Below are 27,933 nucleotides of genomic sequence, written 5' to 3' on the forward strand. Positions count from 1 at the left end.
ATAGACTTGTGTGTGTCTATGGGATGCAGTAGGTCACTGACTATCTGCTCCTGGATTGTGAGGGGGTCATTCTCCCAGTCTCTGTCTTCTGGGTGAGGAGGCTGAATTCCCTCAATACAACTAGTCTTGTTATTAAAGACTGAGGCAAAGAAGGCACAAAGCACCTTAGCCTTTTCCTTATCACTTGTTACCATGTTTCCTCCTGCGTCTAGCAGGGGATGGAGGCTCGCTCTGGTCTTTCTTTTGCTGTTGAAGTACTTATAGAAACATTTTTTGTTGTTCTTGATTGCTGAAGCCAGATTAATTTCTAGCTGGGCTTTAGATCTCCTGATTTCCACCCTGCATAGCCTCACAGCATCTTTGTAATCACTGTGAGTCACTAGCCCCTTCTTCCAAAGGCTGTAAACTCTTCTTTTCTCCCTGAGTTGCAGCCAAAGCTCCCTGTTCAGCCAGGGTGTTCTTCTCTGTCGCCGGCTTCTCTTACAGCACCTGGGGACAGCCTGCTCCTGTGCCATTAAGATTTTCTTCTTAAAGATTGCCCAGCCTTCCTGGACCCCTACACCCTTCAGGACCGTCTCCCAATTGATTGAAGTCAAACAGTTGCCTAAACAAGACAAAGCCAGCCCTTTGGAAGTCCAGGATGTCAGTTCTGCTGCCCCCTCTCCTGGCCTCTCTAAGAACAGGGAACTGTATTATTTCATGATCGCTGTGCCCTAGTCAGCCTGCAACCGCCACATCATCCACCAATTTTTCTCTGTTCACAAAGCAGTACACCTTCTCTGGTCGGTTCACTCACCAGCTGTGTCAGGAAGTTATCTCCCACACATTCCAGGAATCTCCGGGACTGGTCCCACTCTGCTGTGTTGTATTTCCAGCAGATGTCTGGGAAGTTAAAGTCTCCCACAAGAACAAGGGCAAGCGATCGTGAGATTTCTCCTAAGTGCCTATAGAATATTTCATCCACCTCTCTGTCCTGGTTGGGTGGCCTATAGTAGACTCCCACTATGACATCTGCCCTGTTGGCCTTCCCCCTGATTCTAATGCAAAGACACTCCACCCTGTCTTCACTATACTAGTGCTCAAAGCAATCATCACAGTCCCTAACATACAGGGACTCTCCACTCCACTCCACGCCACTCCACTGCCTCGCCTTCCTTGTCTATCCCTCCTAAATAGCTTGTAGCCATCAATTGGTGCACTCCAGTCATGGGAGAGACTTACTTAGTATGTATTGGGAACCTGAGCATAACGAAAATGGTATGGACTAAGGGGTGGATACTGTCCTGGTTTTGGCTGGGATAGAGTTAAATTTTCTTCTTAGTAGCTCGAATAGTGTTTGCTGTGTTTTGGATTCAGTATAGGGTTTCGTAGGAGAAGAAAGCTGATAATACACTGATGTTTACAGTTGTTGTTAAGAGATCACGGACTTTCCAACTCCCCATGTCCTGTCTGTGCACAGGTGTACAAGAAGCTGGGAGGGAGCAGAGCCAGAGCACTGGACCCAAACGAACCAATGAAATATTCCATATCATGTAACATCATGCTTAGTATATAAATGGGGGGTGGCTGAGAAGGAGGGGGTTTTCTCTTGTTTCCAGGATGGTGAGTGTGGGGTCTTGTTTTTTTCAGGATCACTAGCTGGAAACAGGCTGGGTATGGTCAGTGGGTGGTGAGCAAACACATTGTGCATTACCCATTTGTACTTTCTGTTATAGTTATTTTTTAATTTTATTACAATTGCTAAACTGTTTTTTATCTCAACCTATGAGTCTCCCATTATCTCTCCAATTTTCTCTCCCATCCCCTGGGTAGAGGGAGGGTGAGTGAGCAGCTGCATGGGTTTGGCCGCCAGCTGAGTTCAAACCATGACAAAGTCTCATCATATTACTTTGGAGTTTCTGGTCAGACTCAGTTTGGTGACTTCTTGTGCTGCTTTCTGAAGCACTAGAAAGATTTGGCATGATAGTGCTTTCTCAGAGCCCAGACTCTAGAAATTAATTCTGAGACACATTTGTGTTGATTAACTCTCTCTTTTTCAAAGGTGCTACAGAACATAAAGCTCCGAAGACAATATTTAATATTCAGTACACACTGTCTGACTTCATTATTGGGATGCTGGTGAGACTAACTTCAGCATCTAAGGTTAAGCATTTTGTCTAACTTAGTCATACTTAATCATATTTTCTATGCTCAGTTTAGAAGTAGGTTCCTCTGATGGGAAATTAATATCACAAAACAAATGCATCTTGGTTGCTGAAAAACACTCCCCCCCATCTTAATTTAGATTATAAGTGTAACTTTTAAATAGCTAAAGCCTATGTTAGGTGCGATGAGTTCTTTCAAGTGCTCCAAGGAAATCAAGATAACAGTGAGACAGAAAAGCTACCAGGACTTAACTTTTATTTGCAAAAGCATCTGTTTCCAGAAAGTTAGGAAAAACTCCTTTGCAAGCTCAATGGTTTTATGAGATCTCTGAGAACTCATAAAAGAAGTGTTCTCTTCAAGAACATAAGAAGATGCATAGAGTCATTCAACTGCAAAGCAAAAAGAAGTAACACACAAAGGTCATCTTTTGTTTATGAATGATCAAAAACCGTAGGAGAGGGAGGAAGGTATTTAGTACTTTTCCTCCATTACTATCATACTGCCGTTCAGGAAATATGAGTTTCAAAACTGTGACTCTTTCAGTCTAGGAGGATAACACTGACCTATTGTGGCAGTCTATATTGTCTGTTCTGGATGGGTATTTCAAGTTCAGGTTACGACACACACAGAAGTACATCAATGAGACTTCAAAAACTGCAGGTTAAACAATTTAAAAAATAAAAAAAAGATGCAAAGCCAATGAAACCTGGATGAAATTCATACTGTACATCAGCAGAATGATCAGGGATGGCATGATGCCAAATATTTGGCTTAGGGTCATGAAGATGAAATTCACACACTTAGGGAATGCCCTAGAGAAGCTACAAATTCTCTTTCACATGAATATTAATATTTACAATTAGAGATATACTTCATATCTTTGCTTGGGGGACACTGACACAGAAACTTTCTGGTGTAAAAAGCTCTCCTTATCTAAAAGACACTAAAAATAGAAAAGATCCATAGGTTTCAAAGGACACTTTTTTTTTTTTTTTTTTTAAGGAAAATACATGTTCAGAATTATTTATCTAAGCAATGTTTACTTATCTATTTACTCAGCTCTACCCAGACAGAACACCTTCTGCCAGATTCTAAGAAATAGTGTAAGCTAAGAGAAATCTAACATCTGCTAAGTGCAACTTGAGACTTCTTTTAGTAGAGGTAGCTGACCAGTTTATTCTGAATTATTGATGATGAAGAACTACAGTATTGAAATTCTGAATTTAAAGGTCCCAGAAAAGATTTTACCTACAAAGAAGCAATATATCCACATGTTGGTTTTTTTTCTGTTGTATCTGACTCTGAGGGTTTTTTCTGTTACAAAAACTGTTGCTCTTGCTACTACTCTAATCACACCTATCTTCAGTATTAAGGGCTTCTTTTGCTGTTGCAAGTGTTCTTACTGTAAGAAAAAAGAACAGGAAGATCTGCCTGAAAACTATGATTGAGTTTCATAAACTCAGAGCATCATACAAGATTGGAATGTAGAAATTGTGAATAAATTAATTTTTCTATACCTTAGAGACTGACTTTGAACATCCCTTACAAGATCTGAAATAAGTCTGGCATACAGTGTTACACAAGTATGCAAAATCATGCTTTACAGTAATTTGGAACAGTCTCTTACTAAAATCTGAGTATAAAGTTTTAATATAATCCATGAAAGCAGAGAAAAATCTTTAGCGATGCATGGAAGTTGTTGTTTTTGTACAGGAGTAATGAGAGTTATTAATATAAACTTAGTTGCATGGGTGAATAGAGAACCTACTTGGTAATACTGACCTTGACACTCAGCAAGGACAACAGAAAGGTGTTTCTTGGGTGGCTTGCTATGAAGAATTTCTTTTAACTAATGCTCAAAGTAAAGATAAACACATAATTCTCATGATTTTAACTGAAAACTAACATAAATATAACCACAGTGACACAGAGATTGACTGTTTATCCAGTTCTGTTCTGAGGTAGTTTATACTGGCAGGATGGGAGAAGGAATTAAAACTTGGTTGAGAGAATTAATACTGGAAATTTACAGGTTCATGTCTTTGGCTGTTTGGAAAAAAAAAATCTCTTGCTTTATATGAAGCAGAAACAAAATCAGAAAGAATTTTGAGTAAGAATTTGAAAAAAAAAAAAAGAAACATGGGTGTTGGCAAAATATCTCATTAGCAAATCAATTGATTATATAAAGTATGAGGTTCAGGAGTGTTTTTGTAACTGATAATTGTCTCTCTTCTGCACAATTAGGGAGAGAGGGTCATTTTTAAGAGTACAGCAATTTTAGTGGGAACTGCGATAGTGCCACTACTTAAAAAAAAAAAAAAAAAAAAAAAAGATTGTCTTTGCCCTGTATCCCTAAGACACTTTGATTCTCCAAAATTTTGTCATTTTAAATAGGCTAGCACATTCCTCTTAGTACACATGGAATTAAGAAATAAACGGGTAAGTATTTACAATATGCACCACTGCCGATAGTGATTCTTCTGAAATATTAACATCTTTTATATTTTAGAAAAATAAGTAGATTTTGCACCTGAATAAGTTTTTTAACAGGAATCAGCAAAAGTCCTTTTACTTTATAGCCTTCAATTGACCAGACCATTTATTTTCTTTTCAGCTACAGGCAACATGGTTTATCCCATACTACATTTTGGATTATCTCCTTATTGTCCCCTTTCTCTCTTTGTCGTTCGAAGCAGCCTGTAACATTCTGATCATGAATTTGCTGACAACCACTGTATCCCATCCCAGCTGCACTGGGACAAACTTCAAGCAGTTCTGTTTGAATTAGCATCAGTAGATCCACATATTCATTTGGACTTCTGCAAAGCTTTTAATAGTCTTCCCTCTTCTTTATCCCTCCCACACATACCTTCCATATACTCTTCACCAACTGTTTAATTTTACTTTTTATTTCAAATGTAAAACTTATATCCTTCTTCAAGAAACCTGTGAATTTTTCTGCTTTGGCTTTTTGTTTTGTATAATAAAATAGGGAAGTCCTATTAGTATGGCTTAAAATCTGTGGAGGAAGGATAAAAGGAGATTGCTGACTGCGGAATTTTCTCAGCTGAATACTGTGCAGTAGTGCTCTGAAGGATTAGGGTGAATAGCTGGTGAGTTTAAGGAAATTTTGCTGGGGAACTGTTTCTTTTGACAACATCTGTGCTTTCCAACAGGAAAGGCAGGGAGTCACAGAATATAGCTTTGGGAATCAAGGGCAGAAGGGTGGTTGCAGTAACATCTGTGTACAGCCACACAGAGGAGGAGGATGCACGTCCAGAGTTCAGTTTAGGGCAGAAGACCTCTTATGTTACCTGAATTGCTTTCTGAAGGAGCTCCTTGCTCTCTGCTGACCACAGGGACACTAACCTTAGGCACAAAGGTTAGATGGCAAAAGACAGGCAGTGTGAATGCTCCTTAACACATGTGGACTGCTTTCTGTATCTATGTGTCCTGTGCTACAAACATAGGTTATTTATGGGTCTTGTGGATACCATGGTGTCCGGATCCAATGTCGGGGGATGTTTCAATGTGATCCTAAGAGCGAGATTAAGACACAAACAAGGTCAAATGCTGTACACTCAAACCAGTTTTTTATTATTAAAAAGTGAAGAGGGGTAGCAATAGGACAGAATGGAAGGAAAAGACAGAAATCAGGCAAGCATCCGGGATAGAGTCACAAGAATAGTCACCACCATGGATCCAGCAGCGTCGCATTAGTCTTCAGTTCTTTGGTGGTGGGTGCACACACAATAAAGTTCTGTGTCACCTTTTAAGTTCATTTTATCAGCTGATTAGCATATCTACCCACCTTTAGTTTTTCCTCTGTTCCCACAGGTTTTTGCTGACTTCATGCTTCTTGAGCAATCATCCAGCTTCTGGGGCAGAAACGCTCACCTCTTATCAGTTCATTAGCAATGTATACATGGTGTCTGACGTACACAATAGAGCCACAAAGTAGCAGGCTTATGCAGTGGCCGGTGATCAGCGGTCCTTGTGCTTGATGAGAAACACCTGGTTTCACTCAGTCCACGTTTCCCCCTCTTTGAGGCTTATCTAAGGAGTTTGTCAATACAACTGCAAGGGAGTGGGAGGGTGCATCCTTCGATACACTCTTGCTTCCTTGGGTGACATTCCTTAGATTAATTACAAGGGCCACAGCTGGTCCTTGAATGGTTGAGGCATTACTGACACCACCTCTTGACTCAAAGCACACACACACAAGCAAGCTTCCTAGTTATTGACTCCCACTTTCATACTGATGCTGTTTTGCTGGGTAAACTGGGGTAGCTCTGTTGGGTTCAGTGGAGTTGTGCTAATTCATGTGAACTGTGGCTCTAGCCCATGGAACACTGAGAGTACTTCTAGCTTTTCTGGGGGTGCTCTGAGTATTTAGCTATCTTTTTCTCAATCATTTGCAATGTTAGAACAAGGCTTGATCTGGTCATGGACTTGAAGGCACCTACATCTGTGATGGCTAGTTGATATAATCCATTTGTCAATGTTTCTGTTTCTGCCACAGGCAGCATGCCTTCACTTGTTCCTTTTAGAGATTCTCACTGCCTCTGTGACATTTCTGTTCATGCTGTTAAATAGGAGAGTTTCCCCTAAATCCTCAAATCTTGAAACACCTCATCTCATCTCACTGATGTCTTTAAAAAACTGGGGAAAGAAAGGAACACAATTTAATTGAGGATAATTTCTTACTTGAAAACTCTTAAAATTACTTCTACGGCCTTGTTTTGAACTGTGAGACATGACAGGAAAAAGGTATATAAGATTTTAAAAGCTGTGTAGGATCATTAAGACATTCAATACTCATTAAAATTAATGGTAGTTATGCCTCTATTAAATTCATTTCCAAAAATCACAACCATATGTACCTTTAAGGTTCATTACCCAGAATTGTTTTGTGTTGTGGTCTGAATAAACATTTATTCCCTGTTTCTGTCCCCGATTACAGCCATAAATAATAGATGGATTGTTTTACTGCATACGTTATTTGTGTATCAATCAACAGGTTCCCAGATTCACAAATTACTTATACATAACTTGAGACAGCTGATTTATTCACACTCTTTTCAAAAATACCAGGAATATTTTTCTATTCATCAGAGGATCAGAGCCTGCTGGAGAATTTGTATACTGCATATTTGCATATCTACTGATCCCTTTGCATTCTACCTTAGCTAATAATAAGAGATATTTTATTATCTTTTATTTAATCTTTTGTGTGTGTGTGTGTTTGCCTCCCTCCACCTGTTTTTCTCTTCGTATTAACACAGTGGTTGATTTACATTTTAAAAACAAATTTTCGTTTGAAACTCTCTATGGGAACAGAAGAATACCTTTTGTAGTTCTGAGTTGCATTTTCTTTGCAGGCAGATAAATGGCAAATGTGGAGAAACTGGAAGAAAGAAAAGGCAATAACTTTGATTTGTTTTGCAGTTTCTACATCCCAAAAAAAGGTTTTGATTCTTCTGTTCCAATAAAAGGGTTCAGTGCCTTTCAGTAAACACATTGGTACCTTATGGGAAGCCATAACACTACACAATATTTAGACTAGCTCTTTTTCTGAGTGCTTGAGTGGTTTGCAAAAATACCATAGGATTATCAACAACTTCAATGTTTCCTATACGTTTACTTATGCTTTCTATCAGTTGAGGTAGAGGCTTTAACAATCCCGTTTAGGGCCAAATCTTACAATTAGTATGCAAAGTAAGACCATACAATCTGATCCTTAGAAATAACATCAGCGATTAAGTGTGTAGGGATAGTAACAGTCAGCGTTAACTTGTTATTACACTGCCCTTTCCCACTCCTCCACTCATATCTCTTCCATCCATGTTCACACATTGTCTCAGACTGTGACCTCTTTGGGACAGAAAGAGTCTTTTAATGTAAGGGAAAGCATGAAGTACAGTGAGGTCAGGGTTTGTAGTACCTGCTGTCTTAGTAAAAATAATAAAGTGTTCCTGCTGAAACTACAGGTCGTCAGTTTTGTTATTATTCCCAGAGATAATTCTGGCCCTGTATTTTCCTAGGACTTTGACTACTTTTCCTTCTTTAACTTTCTTGTCTAGATTTATGTTTTATGGTCAACTCCAGAAGTATGGCTTCTACTTTATTCTTTTATTTCAGTGTAATTTTAAATTACAGTCCTAAGTGCCTGACACTGCTTTTTTTCTTTTTTAAAGTATTACAAATTGAAATGCATAGACATGAACTTGTCTGTCTTCTGTGTTTCAGTGTTTTTCTGAGATCTTTCAAAAAGATCTGGATTTCATTATGATTTTTTTTTTTTTTAATTTTTATATTTAAGTGCTTGTGCAATGTTTTACTTAAGTGGAAAACTGACGCTATTTATAAACACTTGCATTTTTAGGAAGTTTAACTAACCAGTTTGTGTTACCTCATCTCCTATGCCTCCTTTTAGATCAGTAAAAGTGCTGGCATTTAATGTGTGTCCATGAAAATCAGACTCCAAACACTTCAGTTAAGACCACTGACCTTTGAATCAGACTTGAAAAGCTACATGTGTTGCTAGCATGAATGGTCAAAGGCTTTCTTCACTGCAGTGTATTGGCCTGTAAAATCCGTGTACCTCTGGGTTCTGTATGAACTTCACATTCATGGTCAACAGTTCATTTGGGGTAAACACTGAAAACCCTAGAGCTCTGGACCGCTGTGTATCTTTCATATGTCTTTTCTGTATCCTGAAAAGACTATTCTGGTCTCCCTGGTAATAAAATCTGTAGTATTTGTGCCTTTGTAGTTGCTCTATTTACTATTATCTAGTCTCCTATGTTGACAAGTATGATACAGAAGGGGTATAACAAGTATCATATGTGTCATATTCCTATTGAACATTACTGCAAAGGCTTTCACAATTGTGAATTAGATGGAACTGTAGAAACAGACCATTTTCATAGGAAGATAGAGTAACTCAGTGTGAATGAGACATCAAGAGGTTTCTAAGCCAGCCTCCTGTTCAAAGCAAGATGAGGTCAGAGCAGGTTGCTGAGGGTAGGGTCTTATACGCTATGGTCTTGCAGACTTCCATGATGGAGACCGCATGTCGTTTCCAAGCAACTTCCTCAGTGGACTGTCCTCATGGGGAAAAAGTTTCTTCTTATGTTCAGTCTGAACCTGTCATTTCAACTTGTGCTCATTGTCACCTATCCTTCCAGCACACACAATGGGTTAACAGGCTCTGTGAAGAGTCTGGTTCCATCTTCCTGATGACCTCCTCGTAGGTATTGGGGGGGCTGCTATAGGGATCCCCTCAAAGCCTTCTCCAGGTTGTGTTGTTTAAAGGAGACTTCATGTACTTCCCCATACTGGTCAGGTGGTCAGTAACACACTCCCTACAAGACGTCACCCTCACTGGCCTCTATTCTGGTCTGACCCACAAACTATCACTCAGCTAGTCCCAAACAAGAGGTCCATAAGTCTGAGCTGCTCCTTCACATAGAGGGGAAACACTGTCCCATCCTTGTTTTCCCATCCCGTCCATTCTGAAGAGTTTGTATCCACCTATACTAGCACCACAGTCAAGTGAGCTGTCCCACCTCACCTCAGCTATACTGTGGGAGCCATGCTCTTGCCTACTGCTTATACACCCTTGCTCTGCACCCCTTCACTGCAGTGGGTGAATGTGTGCTTGAGACTGCCTCATCAGCAGCCATCTGCAGATAAAATGTATAGGTACTCCTGAAGCAGTATTGTCAATGGTATTAATAGTGATAGTGCTCTAGGAATACAGTCCAACAGTGGTTTGTTGAAGTAAATAGCAAATATATGGAACCAAACCTATTTTCACTTGTGATTGGTATTCAGTTTTCCAGAATCTAGGGGCAATTATGCTAATCCCATGAGATAGATGATTCTTAAAATGTGTAAGTATTTTCATTTGTATGTGTCAGTACAATCATGTCCTTAAGAAGACAATTATTTAAGATTTGTTTTTCACATTGAATATGGTGTATTGATATAAGTAAAGCTCAGCCAATGTTTTCTTTAGTAGGCAGTAGAGTTCTGGAATGTGTATTTGTCAATAAGGCCATTGGACAGTGTTCTACTGTTTCACAGTGCTGTGTATCACAGGGCATGCCAACAGATAGTTCCAGCTGTAACAGATGCTTTGTTACTTCCAGAATCAGACAGAAAAGATGCTGAAATTTTGTAATCCCTGTTACCTGTCTTTTAGCTACAGGGAATGAGAATACTTGGTTTTGCCAAGAAATTAAAAGTTTGTCCTTACCACTGGTTTATTATGCTTATTTGAAAAAAAAAGGTAGTACTTTTGTATTTTAAAATCCATTGCCTAAAATATTATACTTTATATTAAAGAGGAAAAAACCTTCAAATCATGTAGAGGCAGAAAATTATACTGAACAAACAGTAATCGAATTATACCCTCAGCAGCCTTAGGGTATTTTAGTGCAAACCAGATTCATTAATTAGAAGCTACATAGCACTTGTCCAAATTTTATTGACATTTATTTAAACTTGCTTTTGACTTTAACTGCAGAAATGAGGGGTGTGATATTATCTCCAGAAAACAGCAAAATGTCTGCTTCTAATTTGCTTACAGATTTCAGAAAAGGAAAAGATTTTAAAAGCTAAAATCTACATCGTTCACCTGCACCTCTGTAAATTCAACATTAGTGAAACTAGTACATATATACCGCAGTGCAACCGAGAAGAGTAAGACCCTGTAATGAACAATAAGCAGTTTATCACAGTCTGATTAAGACATAGCATTAGTGCCTAGAAGGACATACCAAAAATGATGCTACCCCTCCATTTTTCTAGATGTTGCAAATAGGTCACCATCAGGACTTTCAAACAATAATGGAGAATTGTAGCTTAAGGAATACCGACAACATGATCTTCATAACAACACCTTTTCAAGGGATATTATAGACAACTTATTGGTCTTTGCTCATTTTTTTTTAATGATTTCAGTTTTCCACTTTAGTTTAATCAAAAATGCCTCTAACAGGCTGTGTGCAGGTGGTGATAAGTGTTGAACAGATACATGAACGTGGACTAGGACAGGTCATAAACCATTGTTGGCTAGAATGCTTTTTAAGTACAGCTGTGAGGAAAGGATTGTGCATATATTATACAGAGGCAAGACTAGCCTGTGAAGCATTTTCACTCAGATATACAACACTGAAACACTACTTCTTCTTTGCTACTTCATTGATTTACATTTAATGCTGGCAATAATTTCTTTCTAGTCTGCAGTTTCTGACTGGGACCAGAATTCCTACCCAAACATTTGGTTCCTACAAACTACGACATCTACAAAACTCTACATCCTCTCAGTGGGACTAGTAACACTTCATTCAGAGGTGATAATATATTTTTCACTGTTCCTTTTCAGTGGGATAGAATAACGGATTGTTTGCTGTTTGTCTGGGGTTTTTTAGTTTGTTGGTTGTTGTTTTTGTTTTTTTTTTTTTTTCTTTGCAAGGTGGAAGAAATGGTTAGTTCAACGTGGAGGGGGGGAAAAAACCCAAACCTACATTTCATTGAGTTACTTAAGGAAGACTTCATGCACTTCCCCACACTGGTCAGGTGGTCAGTAATACACTCCCTACAAGCTACATTTCATGTAGCTTTTGAATCCTGGTGGAAGTGAAATCAAAGAGGATTTTCTATCAACTACTGTAGGGAGTCTAGCTAATGGTACATAAAAGATTCAACCATAACCTCCTGCGACTGTAGGTAAAGTCAGATGGAGTCACATCTATCCCTCATCTTCAGTTGCCTAGATGCTGGCACAGAATTTTTCAGTTTCTTCACTTTGCAACTTTTTCCTAAAAAAAACAGTTCCACACCAAGGAAAACGTAAAAATGATTGGCAACATTGTCTGACTTTTATTCTGGCAAATACCCTATTTAGAAGTTATGATACTGCTCTGAACAGCACTTGGGTCCAGAGGGACCAGGAAGCATTAGTGTGATGCTGGTGCTGAGTGCGATCACGTGGCAGGGACTGTCCAGGCAGGAACAGACGTATAAGAAGTAGCCTTTTAAAGCCCCTTGTGATGATGGAGCAACAACACAAATGAGCAGGATATGTTACAGTCAGTTTTTGACAGAAATTTGTGAATCACAGTGAAATTATTTTTTGCAGCTGCACTGTCTTTAATCAACAGATTGTGGATTGTGATAAACTGCTTACTGTTTGTTGCAGGATCTTATTCTCAGGTGCACAAGGGTATATACAGACTAGTTTCACTGATTTTGACTTAACACAACACTACTGTGCAGCTCTGTGGTGTTATAACACAATGTTTCCCCCTACCTTGCTAACATATGTAAATGGGAATAACCTGGTTTATTTTTCAGTCTACACTTGTAATATCTAGCAAAACAGGTCTGTGGGCATCAATAGGTCTTAGCCGTCTTTGGAATACCTTCCTTATTTCTATTATTTCTATTATCTCTGCAGCCCAGAAACTGTACTTAACCAACATCCATCAGTTCTTATATACTTTCATAGATGAGTGGATTTTACATTGGTGAGGTAGATATAAATGTTCAGGAAAGAGATTCTGGTGTTAGGAAAAGCTAATAGCAGCCACCAAATGTTATGAATTGACACTTCAAGTATTAAAAAAAGTGAAAGTAAGATTTATGTAAGTCAGTCAATTCAGTAAGCCATACATTGAATTCAATCTTTTAAGTAGCTTTGTGCTCATCTGCAGTTCTTTTAAAAAAAAAAATCTGAAACATTTTATTGCTTTTCAGGCAGTAGTGAAGTCACAGTCACAGTGAGATACAAATTGATTTTCTTTTTTATATGATGATGCTTTTATCTGTTCTTCAGAAGCATGGCCATATAGTAGTAAAAAAAAAAAATAGAGAAAAATATTTAATTAAAGATACACCATAAACATGAATGCAAACTAACATTTTAAAAATACAGCTTTCTCACTGGCTGTTTAAAGTATGAAACTGGGGATTACCCTAACACAAGAATACAGCTTGGAGGTGAGAATGATCTTTCATTAAAATAGTTTCTTAAAATACTTTAAAGTAAACTAATTGGTAGTGTGCTATTTGATGAATACTTTATAAGCTGAAAATATTTCTATGTGTATTTTAACCCTGAACTTTCACAGAATCACAGAATCACAGAATTGTCTAAGTTGGAAAAGACCTTGAAGATCATCCAGTCCAACCATCAATCCAACATTAACAGTTCCCAACTACACCATATCCCTAAGTGCTATGTTGACTCTACTCTTAAACACCTCCAGGGATGGGGACTCCACCACCTCCCTGGGCAGCCCATTCCAATGCCTAACAACCCGTTCTGTAAAGAAATACTTCCTAATATCCAGTCTAAAACTTCCCTGGTGCAACTTGAGGCCATTCCCTCTTGTTCTATCGCTTATTACTTGGTTAAAGAGGCTCATCCCCAGCTCTCTGCAACCTCCTTTCAGGTAGTTGTAGAGGGTGATGAGGTCTCCCCTCAGCCTCCTCTTCTCCAGACTAAACAACCCCAGTTCCCTCAGCCGCTCCTCGTACTACATGTGCTCCAGGCCCTTCACCAGCTTCGTTGCCCTTCTCTGGACACGCTCAAGTAATTCAATGTCCTTTTTGTAGTGAGGGGCCCAAAACTAAACACAGTAATCGAGGTGCGGCCTCACCAGTGCTGAGTCCAGGGGTAAGATCCCTTCCCTGTCCCTGCTGGCCACGCTATTTCTGACACAAGCCAGGATGCCACCGGCCTTCTTGGCCACCTGGGCACACTGCTGGCTCATGTTCAGCCGGCTGTCAATCAACACCCCCATTATATAAAACACCTTTGATGTTTTATATTTTATATTAAATAAACAAAAAAATAAGATAAATTTAAGTCTTCCTCCTCATTTTGCATGACAAAAAATATTTTAATTAAAAAGTATTTTAATAATTAATTTTAATTTTATAATCAAACTTGAGTTTATCTTTGTGTGTTAGTCATTTAGTTCTTGATCTTGCACCATGGTCTGTGAAACTTTTCACATACCTGAAATAAAATTGTGCTGAGCTATTTGCAAGATTGAAGCTATAAGAAATTATTTCCCATAGATGCAGAGGGATCTATCCAAATGTTTTTCACTTGAATCGTATATGGCAATCCTCTATGTATTAATGAAAGAAGAGAATTCTTATCACAGAGCAATGGCTGTTCTTTTTAATATCTCATAATAAAAAACAACTTATAACAAAACAGTTGTGTCTTATTGACAGTATGGTCCGAGTTTCCCAGAATTTTTGATAAACATATTATGTTCTGAAGGAAAAACTTTGAGTAACATTAAATCATTTTATTGTGAAATCAGTCAGCACAGTTTAGTGTTACTTTTTATGTAGGTCTCTTACACTCTGTTTTGGTTAGGACTTTGTGTGGGAATTTTTAATATATTAGATGTTTGTTGCAGAAGATGTGTAATAGATGCATAAAACAAAACTACCTTCTGTTCTTGGAAGGGGATATTCTTTCTGATGGGATCTGCTCTTTTTTAGGTAGTTACTGAGAAACAAGTTTTCAGTTTTTCAGATGCTAATATGATCTTGTGAGAAAAATGTCCTAGTTTACAACTTCTTAATGTAAAATTTGTTATGTACTCTAGAATCCCGCTGAGCAACTACTTCAACAGATTGGGCATTGAAGCTGAAGGACTTTCAAGAAAACAACTGCTGACCACTAGAAGAAAGGGACTTTCTAACTTCCAGGTACTGGAAATGGTTCTTAGGAAATATAAGCTTTTGTTGAATGAAGAAAGGAAAATAGAGAAACTCCTGGAAAGGGAAGAATCTTGGGAAAGAAGTTTTGAAGGGGTAGAAAAAAATTTCAACAATGAACTTGAGTTTATTAAAGTTCTGTCACTACGAAGCGTGGTTGTATGTCCCTGTCTCATATGCACAATTAATAGGACTTGCTTTTACTTGGCAGAGATACTTTGCACAGCTGTTATAAATCACACATGGAAGTCCTGACTGTTACATCAGTCATTGTAGGTATTAGAAGTTGTCTTTGATATAAGTAGAGAATAGGAGAACTAAAGGGCTCTCAGAAGGTTACTTAATGCTCAGTCTGGATCCTAATTCTGTTTCAGTACAGTATCAATGATGCTGTTTCTGATAGATATGTTTCTGGAGATTCTGGAGGTTGTTAAGAATGGGATAGACAATCTTTTCCAGTGTTTCAACATAAGTCACCTGTTGAAGTGGAATTCCACAGAGATCTGGAAACAATGAAATGGATCCATGTGAAAAACTTGCAACTTGGTCTGATCTTAAATGTATGGCATCAAATTTGATTATTAAACACTTGTCTTTATGCCAGATGGATTATAGAACACACGATAGAATTTCAGGATAGAAAAAACATTTGTATCATGCCATCATACCATCTGGATTTGATTTACAAATTACACTTAACATTTCAATGTCTGATCTCTTTGAACACTACATATGATACACTTTGGTGAAACTACTGTTTACTGATCTTGTCAAAGTGACATCAGCAGGAGATGGATTATTCATGTGAGTGAATGCACTTGTGAATTTGCATGCAGTTCGTGAGAAGATCAGGATTCTATTGCACCTTTTGAAAGTAGGTCTGAGCCTTTCAGAACAAGGGATTCCATCCTCTTATCCATTACTTCAAATTAGCATTAAAAGACACCCTTTTCCTTCAACCCAGTAGCTGAACATTTTTTTTTGGAGGCTAGACACATGCTAACAAAGAGCTGGGAGTAACTGCTGCTGTGGTGCCATACAATTCTCCCAACAGTGGTAATATAAGAATAAAATTTTGAAATCCCCTTCTCCTCTCTCAAAAGAGAGGTTTACTCTTTTCTCTTAAATTGATTTCTAGTTGAGATTAGAATATTATATCAGATTCACCAGAAAAACACATAACACTCTTTCTTTCAAACTATGATTGGAATGTATAAGCACCAAAAGACAAATTCTGCTCTGAATTGGAGAATGAGAGATGCAAGTTAAGGAAAATTCTGCTTTGTTTCCCCCCCCCCCCCCCCCCCCCTCAGTTTTAAGTGTAATTATATCATGCTTCATACTTTGAGATCAGTTACTGACTTTAGAGCTGTATAATTAGAAAGTCATTGTTAAATATGAGCGCAAAGACCAATGTAGGCAATATTTTGCAAGCCTTGTTCATATTCCTGTCTGGAGAAATCTAACCACAAGAAATGTGCTGTGGATGAAGTGAAGGTAAGTATTGAAATATCTCTGAGCCAAGCTTGAGATAACAAAAAAATGGGGTAATGGCTTCCAGCTTAGCAAGAGGTGGGCTTTCACAGCACTCAGCGGGAGCTGGAAACCAGGAAGGGCTGCATTTTGAAGAGTCTATTTGACTCTGCGAGAGTCCAAGACTCCTGCTGAGTTTTGAACTGTATTACTGCTTCCCTGAGCTCATACAGCTCCTGCTGAATTCAGAACAAACTGGGAATTGCTGTGTGGGAGCCATTTGCTTTAAAGGGGAAAGAGACTGAACCTGCCATGTTCCTGCAGGGAGGGATTCTGAGCAGAGTATTCACTTCTGAAAAAGTTAAGGGGTGAATGCCCATCTTTTAAAAGTGTGGGGGGAATAATGGGGGACACACACACAGAAATAACATGTCTTCTCACATCTCTTCATTAGGAACACAGGCTGCAAACACATTTAACAGAAATTCTTGTGTGCAGAACTGAATGCAGCCTTGATGTTAATGCCCGAAATGCACAGTATCATAAGCAGTCTCATTGTGTGACTATCAGTAACCAGCAATGCTAAAGTAGAGACTAAGTCACTCTAATACACCCTCCTCATAATCTGTCAGTCCCTCAGTAAGTTCCAGTGCCTGGAACAGGTAGATATTTTCACTTTATTTGGGGGAAAAAAAAAAAAAAAAGGCTTCTTCAATTTATCTTAGAACATTTAAGAAATTTTTAAAATTAATCCAAATATGTTACTCTTGATATGGAATGAAAGTGTCTAAATGTGTGTTTTATACCTGTTTAGTCCAAAAATGATTTAAGGTTAAACCACTTGAACCCAAATGAAGTCAAACTCATAATAAAAAGCTGGATGACTCTATAACTGTCCCTGCCAATGGTTTTCTCTAATTTGTCACAACTGGATGAGATAAGAGAGGAGACAGACATGCCAGTGAACAACCTTTGGCTGGTGTCTCTTCTGTGCTTTTCTCAAATTAAAGCAGAGCAATCCAGTATCCCAGCTCATTTAACTCAGAATAGTATATCTATCCTGGCAGTTGCTAATGTGATTTCCTCTGAGGCCAAATAATCCTTACTCATCTGACATACTCTTGCTTTCGGGCACTCTGCCTTTTGCTCAGAATCTCCTCTTATGACTGCCAGCAGTGTGGTGGAATTGAGCTTGGCAAAGGTGATTGTAGAAAAGACGGCTATGCTTCCTAGGAAGAGCACATCCTCAGTGCATCTTCTTCACTTGGTGAATGGAGCCCAATATACTTTTGGCATAGTGCTATAACATTTCCTGAAGAAGGCTCCCAAGGACACAGAGCTCTGGCCATTCTGCACTGTAGTTAAAAATGCTAGACCTAGATTTTTTGTTTTTTTCTTATTTCTTAGTTCATTAGAAATAAAGTAAATATTTTGTCATACACATCCTCATGCAGTTTAAAGTCCAAGGGCCAAAATTAGACTCCAATAAGATCAGTGGGAGAACTAATGACCATGCCGAGTAAATGAGTAAGAATATGACTTTCAGGATCTGTGGAAGATAACGTGAATTCTGCCATGGATTCCAGTGGATTCACATGTAGCTTAGTGTGATCTCTGCAGCTTTAGAGAACTAGTCAAAATTCAGGAAAGGATTCAGAAGAACCATCACACCAAAGGCAATTTTTCTCTAAGTGTCAGTGGTAAAAGGCTGCAAAACTCCACATTATTTCTTCTCAAGAAGAGAGAAAAAAAATGAGAGAAAAAATACTTCTTTCTGGACAGATCTCACTTATGAACTTTCTGTTTATCATCTGCTGACTCTGTAGGTAGTATTTCATTGTAAAAATTTGATCTGAAAGGTGCTGCCTGCAGTATGCCAGAAATCTTAGCTCTTAATATGGAAGTTTAGGATATGCAGTATTTCCAGAGGCCACTTGGGCACAATAGATTTGGACTCAGGAACTCAGTAAGGCACATCTTAAATCTTATGCTTTACAATTTATGAGCATAGATTCTGTGGTCAGAAAGAGATGAGTTTTTCTGCTTATAACTGCACTAGTGGTCACTGAAGACAGATGAAAACCTAAATGAACTTAGTAAAGCAAAACAGCGCTAATATGAACCGGTGAGAAATTACTAAGTGAAAGAGGCAGTGTCAACTAAACATTTTGTCTCCAGTATTTACTTTCTTGTCCTTTCCTTCCTTTGCTGGCTTACATGAGCTTTGAAATAACTGCTACTAGAGACTTTATCCTATTTCTGTAGTTTCAGCTAGAAACATATCTCAGTTGCACTATGTCTGAAAAAACTCTGAAACTGGAGGAGTTTACCAGCCAAACCTAATTTTGTTTCCAAATACTTCTTGCATTGTATGAACACTTGAACTGAGATGCCTCAAAATATGAACACACATTTTTCCACCTCTACTTTATCACTGATCTAAAAAATATGTATTTACATAAGCGTGCAGAGAAAGAAAAAGATGAATTTTATTATTAAGCTGGTTTTCATTTTTACACTGTCACTGGAAAATTGAAAAGGAATAGAGAATCTGGGGAATGGCAAGGATTTACAGAATGTTTCAGCCTTAGTGCAAGAGGTCAAAAACCCTTCTCGTTGGTATACATTAACAGCTGTTACTCTCTGATCATAATAATGTGATTTATATGCAATCTAATTTGTAATATTATTCCACTTCTGACTGGCCAAGATACTTTAAAAAAAAAAAAAAAGTTACTTTACATAATGAGACAGATTTTCGTTGTTGGAAAGGTGATTCAACAGGCACTGAAAAAGTCTGATTTTTCTCACGCATACAGATGATCTTTTGAAATCAAGCATAGAGCAGGTGTTGTGGTTTAACCCCAGCCAGCAACTAAGCACCACCCAGCCACTCACTCACTCCCTCCACAACGGGATGGGGGAGGAAGTCAGAAGAGTAAAAGCTGTGCATGCAAACAAAGCAAAACAAGGAATTCATTCAACACTTCCCATCAGCAGGCAGGTGTTCAGCCATGTCCAGAAAAGCAGGGATCCATCGTGCATCATGGTGAGTTAGGAGGACAAATGCCATCACTCTGATCATCCCCACCCTTTCTTCTTCTTACCCCAGCTTTTATTACTGAACATGACATCATATGGTCTGGGACATCCCTTTGATCAGTTGGGGTCAGCTGTCCCACCTGTGTCCCCTCCCAGATTCTTGTGCGCCCCCAGCCCACTTGCTGGTGGGGTGATGTGAGAAGAAGAAAAGACCTCAGTGCTGTGTGAGCACTGATCAGCAATAACAAAACCAGCCCTGTGTTATCAACACTGTTTTCAGAACAAATCCAAAACATAACCCCATACTCTCTGCTATAAAAAAATTAACTCTATCCTAGCCAAAACCAGCACAGCAGGTTATGTCAGAGGATTTTCTACAATTCAGTTTTATTGCTATATTCCTCTGTGGACAGAAGACAGCTTTTCTGTATAAGTCTACTTAATTTATGCTAAATAACACTTTATTTTTTTTTTAAATGATGAAAAATGTGATAGGAAATCCATTTACATACAGAAATTTTAAAAGCCTTTTTATATTACCTGAGGGAATCTTCACTGCCCAGTTCAGCCTCTAGCTGCATAACCACTGTATTTCGTATCTACAGATTTTTGTTTTCACATGCCTCTAAGATTCAATATTTCAAAAATGATTTTGTCTTCTTAATAGCCTTCAAAAGAATCTTTTTTCCTGGTAAAATATGTAGAGCTTGTTGCTTACAAAAAATTTCTGCAATTAATTGTTTGAGAAATTTTATTACATTCTTGGTATTCAAAAAAAAGAGAGGGTAAAAACAAAGAAGTGAAAGATGCTGCCATGTGAGTGTATATTTATTCTAGTAAGAATGGACACAGTTTATACATGAGTGTTTACAAATATTTACCTGGAGCGGGAAGGGGAGAAAGAAGTTATGTTTTTATTGCTTGAAAAAATACACTGTTAATTTCTATTGGTTAAACTCTGACATAGGCAAAATTACATCTTTAATTTTCTTGAGATGCTTTTACTGTCTGTTGATAGACAAAAGGCCTAACTGCAAAGCAATAATTTATCAGTTTTGATTGGGTTTTTTTATAAATAGGATTTTACAGATAGTGCAAGTGAAAAGGCAGCATTCAAGATCTCATAGCTTGCAAAAAGCATTCAGATTAGAGCTATCAAAATTTCAGGTAAGAATTGAAAAACAAATGAGTTAATCAGACCCCTTATCTACAGACTATAAAATGCACCAGTGCCTGTGTTTTGACATATCTTTCTTATACTTAAGATTATAATAGAAGTGGTTTTGTGGCACAGAGCTTTTTTCAGTCGTTTCCCAGGAAAGAGTGTTGTTTTAGAACAGTGACATAACATGGTTGCCCCATACCCAGGTAAAATGCAAACCAGCACCGGCTGGTTGGCGTGCATTAGAAAACCACAAATGTTCACCCTTACTTTTCCCTACCTTCCTACCCAGCTGTTGAGTTCTCCAGCCTGTAGTTTGATGCAGTTACTGTGTCTTTAGATCTCAGTCCCACAAAGACTGTGCTAGTGTGGGGCTTCACACTGCATTTATGGAGAATTTACGTAAAACTTCTGTTAAAAATTCAATGCTGTCTTTGTATGTCTCAGTGCTAAGTTTACAAATCCCTGAGAAAATTCAGGGAACAAAAGATTTGCTCTTCCCAATAATTCACATGTAGAATAAATGCTTTCAGGATTTGTTTTACAAATCTTAGAGAAATGTCATGTTATTCCAAAACATTGTATTTTGGATTAGTAGATAATATTTTTTTATTATTTCCAAAATGGAATAATATTTAAGCACTAATACATTTCTGTGAGTATAATGGGCTCTGGATATAGCAGAACACAGTTTTGTAGGGAAAGATGAGATTTTTTTTTTTTGGTGATAAAAGGTTGTATGCACAAAAGATTTTCTTTTTTTTTCTGTATGTAACAGGTAGTTTATCTACCTCTGTAAGTAGATGTAACCTCTGCTTACAAATCTTTTTTCTTGTCTAATGCTGAGACTATTAAAGCCTTATTCAACTCATTGGAATGAGCAAAGGAACCAGAAGGATAAACTGGTCTCACTTAGCTTAATATTTCTTGTTCTAAAGTTCAGGCTGATGCCTTTCACGGCTGCTTCAACTGTCAAGATTGACACAATGAGGCTCATTGCACTCTCTGGTTATGTGGGTGGTCTCTGAGCTACACAAAACCAAATTGTGATAAGCAGTGTATTCAGCACCAAAAAGCAGCTGGGGAACACACCAGTACCAAGATGGTTACAACATTTTATCCCACATTTAAATGGAAAATTGACCCAGTTAGGGATTTTAGGATATTTCTAATGTAGCCACAAAGGATGATAGCCAAGAATACTGCATGGATAAGTAAAATAAAATATCCTCCAAGGCATGCATATGATTAACACAGAACTGCACTTTGACTACACCTGTACCATTTTCATTTTTGCTTTTGACAGTTTTAAGGGATTCTGTTTTATTCACAAGAACATGACAGAATTAAAGGATAATTCAGGGTGAAAGTGATCTCAGGAAGTCTCTAGTCCAGCTTCCTGCTCAAATCAGGGCTAGCTATGTGATCAGACCAGGTTGCTCAGGGTTTTGACCAGTCTCATTTTTTAAAATCCCTAAGGATGGAGACTGCACAACCGCTCTGAGCAACCTGCTCCACTGCTGGGCTGTCAACATGAAGAAAATGTTTCTCCTTACGTCCTGTGAGAAGCTCTCCTATGACAATTTGTGCTTGCTGCTGTGTACCACTGTGAAGGGTCTGGCTCCATCTTCCTGGTAACCTCCTTGTAGATACTGGGGGGCTGCGCTTTGGTCCCACCCAGAGCTATCTCTTCTCCAGGTTGAAAACACCCAAGTGCCTCAGCCTTTTCTTAGAGAGCATGTACTCCAGGAGCTGACCATCCTGGTGACCCTGTACTGAACTCTCTCCTGTTTATCAATGTTCTTCTTGTACTTCGGGGCCCAAACTGGCGGTGGTATTATAGACATGGTCTTGAACTACTGGCCATGCTTGTTAGCACAGCCCAGAATGCTGTTGTCCATCCCTGCTGCCAGGGCTCACTGCTGGGTCATGCTCAGCTCTCTACCCAGCAGGACCCGCAGGGCCTCTTCAGCAGAGCTGCTCCCTGGGCTGACAGACCACAGTCTATATCATTGCCAGCAGCAATTCCTTCCCAGGTGCATGACTTGGCATTTGTCATTGCTGAATTTCATATGGTTCCCATTGCCCCATTCCTCCAGCCTCTCCAGGGCTGTCTGGGTGGCAGTCCTGCCCTTGAGAGTATCACCTGCATGCCCCAGACTGTTGTCTCCTGCCAGCCTCATCAGAGTGAGCTCCAGTGCCCATTGCCCACTCCATTGCAAGGTCACTATTGACATTAAATAGAACAGATCACAGGACAGACCCCTGAGGAATTCCAGTTGTTACTCTAGGTAGAGTATGACCCATGCGCTACACCGAGATAAACAAGAAGCTTTGTATTTTACTTTTAAAAAAGTGGATCAAAACTGAAGCCAAAGTCTCTGAAGATCATTCAAGACCAGAAACATACCAGTCTCTGCAGAACTTTGTAAAATTAGCTGAGAAAGGTCTTTCTGCTTTCTCCTTTGCTATTTAGGTCTGCTCAATAAACAGTTAGTAACAACATATGTGAAAGAAAAGTTTGAAAAAAGCCTCAAAGAAATCTAAAAAGCATTTTACATCCTGGTAGAGCCTTAACTATGAAAAATAAGAGGCTACAAGAAAGTATTGTTGTCATCAACTTTATGTGTCAGCTACTCAAGTTTTGTGGTGAAGGGCAATAATCTATTGGACAGGATAAGAGGTTTGCACACAATTATTGGTTCTCAGATGAATTTAGAGACACTGTAACTCATTTTATGTGTGGTAACCTGCCAGGGTCCTACAACTCAATGATTTGTCTGTGTTAATGGTTAAATAGAAGTCTGCCTGTGGGGCAATTTGAACCTCACAGTACATTTAAAAAAAATTTCATATTCCTCTGGCAAAGGTGGGCACTTCTTTGTCAGAATGTGCTTCTACTCCGGTTACAAGTTTCTATCCATGTCAGTAAATTCCTTCCCACTATGTTTAATGAATGGATGTGTTTTAAAAACACAGCACAAATTCCCTTTGTTCTGCTTCTTTTTAGTAGAGAAACACTGGTGAAGAATTTTAACTCAACACCTTGGAAAAAACCAAGCAGCTTTCAAAAACATCCATTATTTTACCCATTTAATTAAAATATATCCAACCATATATAAGACAGAATAATATACAGAGAAAGAGACAAGTGATCAGGGGTTAGAGTAATAAAAGGCAGGCAAACTGAAAAAAGCTGTTGCTAAAGGAAAAATATAGGAAATGTAATGTCAAAAATGAAAGAACATTTGGCATCAGTATTAAACCTTTCCTGGAGAACAGCTCACCTTTTTCAGTCTGCCCACACTGAAAAAATAAAAGTGAAGGTGCAGTACATGGTAAGTAAGTGCTTTGATAAAAGGCAGAAGACCAACAATTATGCTTGATTATGAAAGTGAATAATTTAAAATGGCTTTAAAAATATTTTTAAAAGGCAGTTTTACGGTAAAGATGGTAAAAGTTCTGCCTATACTGTAAGATTCAGGATAAATGAGGGAATGCATCTTAACTAAACAGATGAATTTCCAGAACAGCACTCAGGTATCTATTTGTCATTTAAATGTCAGTTTCATATACTCACTCAAGTGCACTGAATAAAATATTTATTTGTTTGCTTTTACTTTTCAAGATTGGTGACTCAAATATACATAATTCCATACCTTGATAGACATAATTTCTTGATAGAAATCATTCCAATAGCTTTTTCTGTCAAGAGTCTTCCTGAACCTCCAGTGTAATTCAATTTCAATTTATTTTTCTGATGCAAAATCTATGTGATGTGTACTGTTAGGGCTGCAGGCAGGTGACTAAGCCCCTGACTAGTCTCTGGTCTAAGGTTAAGCTAAGCAAACAGAACATAAGATACAATGAGGAATGACCCAAGAAATTGCCAGACACGACAGGAAACCATGCAAGAAACTGACAGAAGTTACAGATAGTGCCGTGAGGGATACCTGAATTTCAAAGGTGGTTATGGGGGAGTTATATGAGAAGCAGTTATACTTCCAAAGTAGTTGAAGGGGAGTACTGGAGACCTGTAGGGTTGACATAGTGCTTAGGGATATGGTGTAGTTGGGAACTGTCAATATTAAGTTAATGGTTGGACTAGGTGATCTTCAAGGTCTTTTCCAACCTAGATGATTCTGTGATTCTGTGATAGACACTTGTGAGGCTAATACTGCTTAGATAACCAAAACAGTAGTATTTCTTGTATATATAAAGCCAAGATTATTTTTGTGATTATATAAAAAATACCAAATGTTGCAAAAATGGGACCAATGGGGAGAAAGTACTTAAAAGGCAGATTGTTTATTTGGGAGGGGCCTGGTGTGGGGAAGGTGTGCTGGAAAGGAGGATGAAAAAATGGGAAACAGCATGATAATGTGATGGGATGGGGTGCTTCCCTGCCCAGAAAGGGAACTGCTGTCATGACAAGGACAAGCACCCTGGCGTCACTGAGGTAGTGCCTGTTCCAAGCCTTGTGATGTTGTCATCTGTTGTGGTTTGAGATGGAATTGGCAGTGTGGGAACTAGATGGGCTCAGGTACCAAAGCATGTTTAGTCATGGATATGTTTCATGTTGATGAGGGGCTCAACATCCAGGTCCCACAGTGGGAGAGTTGCCCAGTCCAGGAGAGAAGCCAGCACAGGGGCTCCCACAGAACCTCTGTGCCATGTGGCAGATGGACAGGGAAGCCCAGGAGGGTGCCAGTAGAGTCAGCACAGGGGTCTTGATCCACAGGCAGGGCTGTGGCCTCCTGGCCTCCTCTGCCATGAGCCCTTGGACACTGAGACCATTTCCTGTGGGCTCTCTGCTGGGTATCCCCAGCCACCCCAGGCCCTATAGCTTATGGAATATGGCAGAGAATACCCAATACCAAGGTTCTAACTGGCTGAAATTTCTGTGGTACCTGGCAATTGATTGTTGCTATGGGGCGCTCCCAGCCTGCTCCTCCAGAAGGTTCTCTGCTCTGTCTCAATCATGCTGCCATTAATGGCTTAGTTATGGGAGAGCCAACGGAGGGACACAACATGCAAACTATCCTAGTCCTGCATCAGGCTGCCATGGCACCTCCCCAGATGTCTCCAAATGCACCCTTTCTCTGCGACTGACCTAGAAGTTATTGCCATGTGTGATTTTAGAGCATGTCTCTCACAAGGTCTTAAAGTGGGGACACTGTTATAGGATTACAGGCATCCCCTATTTTTCCAAGATTAGCTGACTGACTGTCACGTCCTGCTCAGATGAGGGAGACAAGTGACTCAGATTCGCAAATCCCCAGTGGAACGGACAATGGTGAGACAAGTCTCAAAGTCCAAACAAACATTTATTAACTATCCACAATGTACTAATTGAACACATGATAATTGGCTAAGTATATATCAAGTTGTGGCAAGCAATACAATATGCCTTGCATTTCTTAATGGTAGTGAAGGAAAAAAGGGGGAAAAAGGAAAAGAGGGAGATAGAGGGAATAGAGATCACCAGTCTGGGCTTCTGTGTTGATCGTGCCAGTGAGGGTTCCAGGAGGGATCCGTCTTCTTCTCTTCACTGCACTCTCCAGGCCCTCCCCCCTCCTCTTCCCCCTCCTTGATTTATACACACTTTCCTTGGGTCCCACATACCTATGTATCCCATGTACGGGGAGGGGTAAGGTGTTTCATGGGATGATGTAATTAGCATGATCATGTTAGTCTTTGTTAGCATATTGAGGGGTGTTAACTTTAATATGCATTTTGTGGATAATGAAGCAAAGGTCATTCACCGGACAGATGGCCCTTGAAATTTGGCCAGGTGCACCAGAGCAGAGCTGTCCTGTCTCCACAGGGATCCCCCCCTCCAGCTGCATCTTGTGTTATTCTGGCAGCCTTATCAGCTTCGACCTCCACACTATCCTCTCCGTGACTATAGTTTCGTCTTGCGAGTGTTTGAGGCGTTCCTTAGTTCAGCCTCAACTTTTATTGCTTTCTCAGGCTGTTTCTTAGTCTGTGTTTCTTGCAGGCCTGGTTTTCATCTCTCACACTGACCACTTAACTAATGGGAACCTTTTACTTATGAATATATGTCTAATAAATTATAAGTGCACTTCATTAATTTCCTGAATGCATTTCAAAGGCCAATAACTTTATGCACTCAGGTGGGTGCTCATACAGCTCATGGAGAGCATTCTTTGGCCTCTCTCTCTACTTACCACCTTCTGAAGGACATGGATGTTCGCAAAAGATTAGTTATTCTTGAGCAGACAGTTGTTTTAAACTCTCCATGAAATATCCCAAGAGACCATGACTGGTTGGGGACAGAATGACCTTTCTTCCCCAGTGCACATGGTTTTGGGTGTCCTGGATGATGATGTGATGGTCGCAGTGTAAAGCTTGAAGGGCTGGGCTCTGCTACAGAACTTTTGCCCTCCCCTGACATACAGTGCAGCTCAGACAGTGATGTTACTGCTAACTTCTTCCTCCTGGTAAATGTACCCCTGAGAACTATATATTAGGATCCTCTAGCAGGATTTTGCAGTGCCTACATGATGGGGATGACATTATGATTTATCTGTCATAATTGTATTTTGGCCAGCTTTTCCTTGGCACAACCTCCTTAGCTTTAATTCACACCTTCTACTTCTTCCTTCAATTATAGAGTAGAAAGATTCATGCCTGTTTTAATTTCCTCAACTGTTTCTACTAATAACAAAGAGATATAATTTTCTTCATTCTACTTTTTCGCTGTCTGTCTATTTTGATAACTGTACAATTTTATTTACTTAGACTATTTGGAATCTCATTTGAGTCCCTCTCTCCTGGAATCATATAATGATGTCATAATCTCAGCTCTCTCTTAAAAATATTAAGATAAAGCAGCTTTCCCATTCTCTTGTTGCTGCAAGAGGAGTCTTGAAGAGCTTAAGATATCCTGATGTGCCATATGACAAAAAGGAACATTTTGCTTAAAATGAGCTTAACGTCTGATATTTCAAGGAATGACTCCCAGTTTTCAAATGCTCAGTGTTGCCAATACTGTAAATGTCTGATCAATCATACAAGCTAAAAATATAAGACACTTTTAAAACATTCTGTCAGTTGTTAATCCCTGGGACAAATATTTTTGATTCATATTTCAGTTCAGGACATTATCTGGAAAAGTGGGCATCATATGGCTCAGGTCATGCCTGCAGGTTAGTCTTACAGCTTTTCCTCTGTGTGTGTGTGCATGTCTTCAAAGTAGATACTGTGATAGCAGCAATCAGTGGATATAAATGTTCCCCAGCTGAACTGTCAGGATCAGGATGTCCCGGTTTCAGGTATGCAATCCATTCCTTCACAAAAGGTATAAGAGCTCATGTAATTGACAGTGAGTGTGG

This window comes from Strix uralensis, chromosome 3 (assembly GCF_047716275.1).
Source record: "Strix uralensis isolate ZFMK-TIS-50842 chromosome 3, bStrUra1, whole genome shotgun sequence".
Taxonomy (NCBI): Eukaryota; Metazoa; Chordata; class Aves; order Strigiformes; family Strigidae; genus Strix; species Strix uralensis.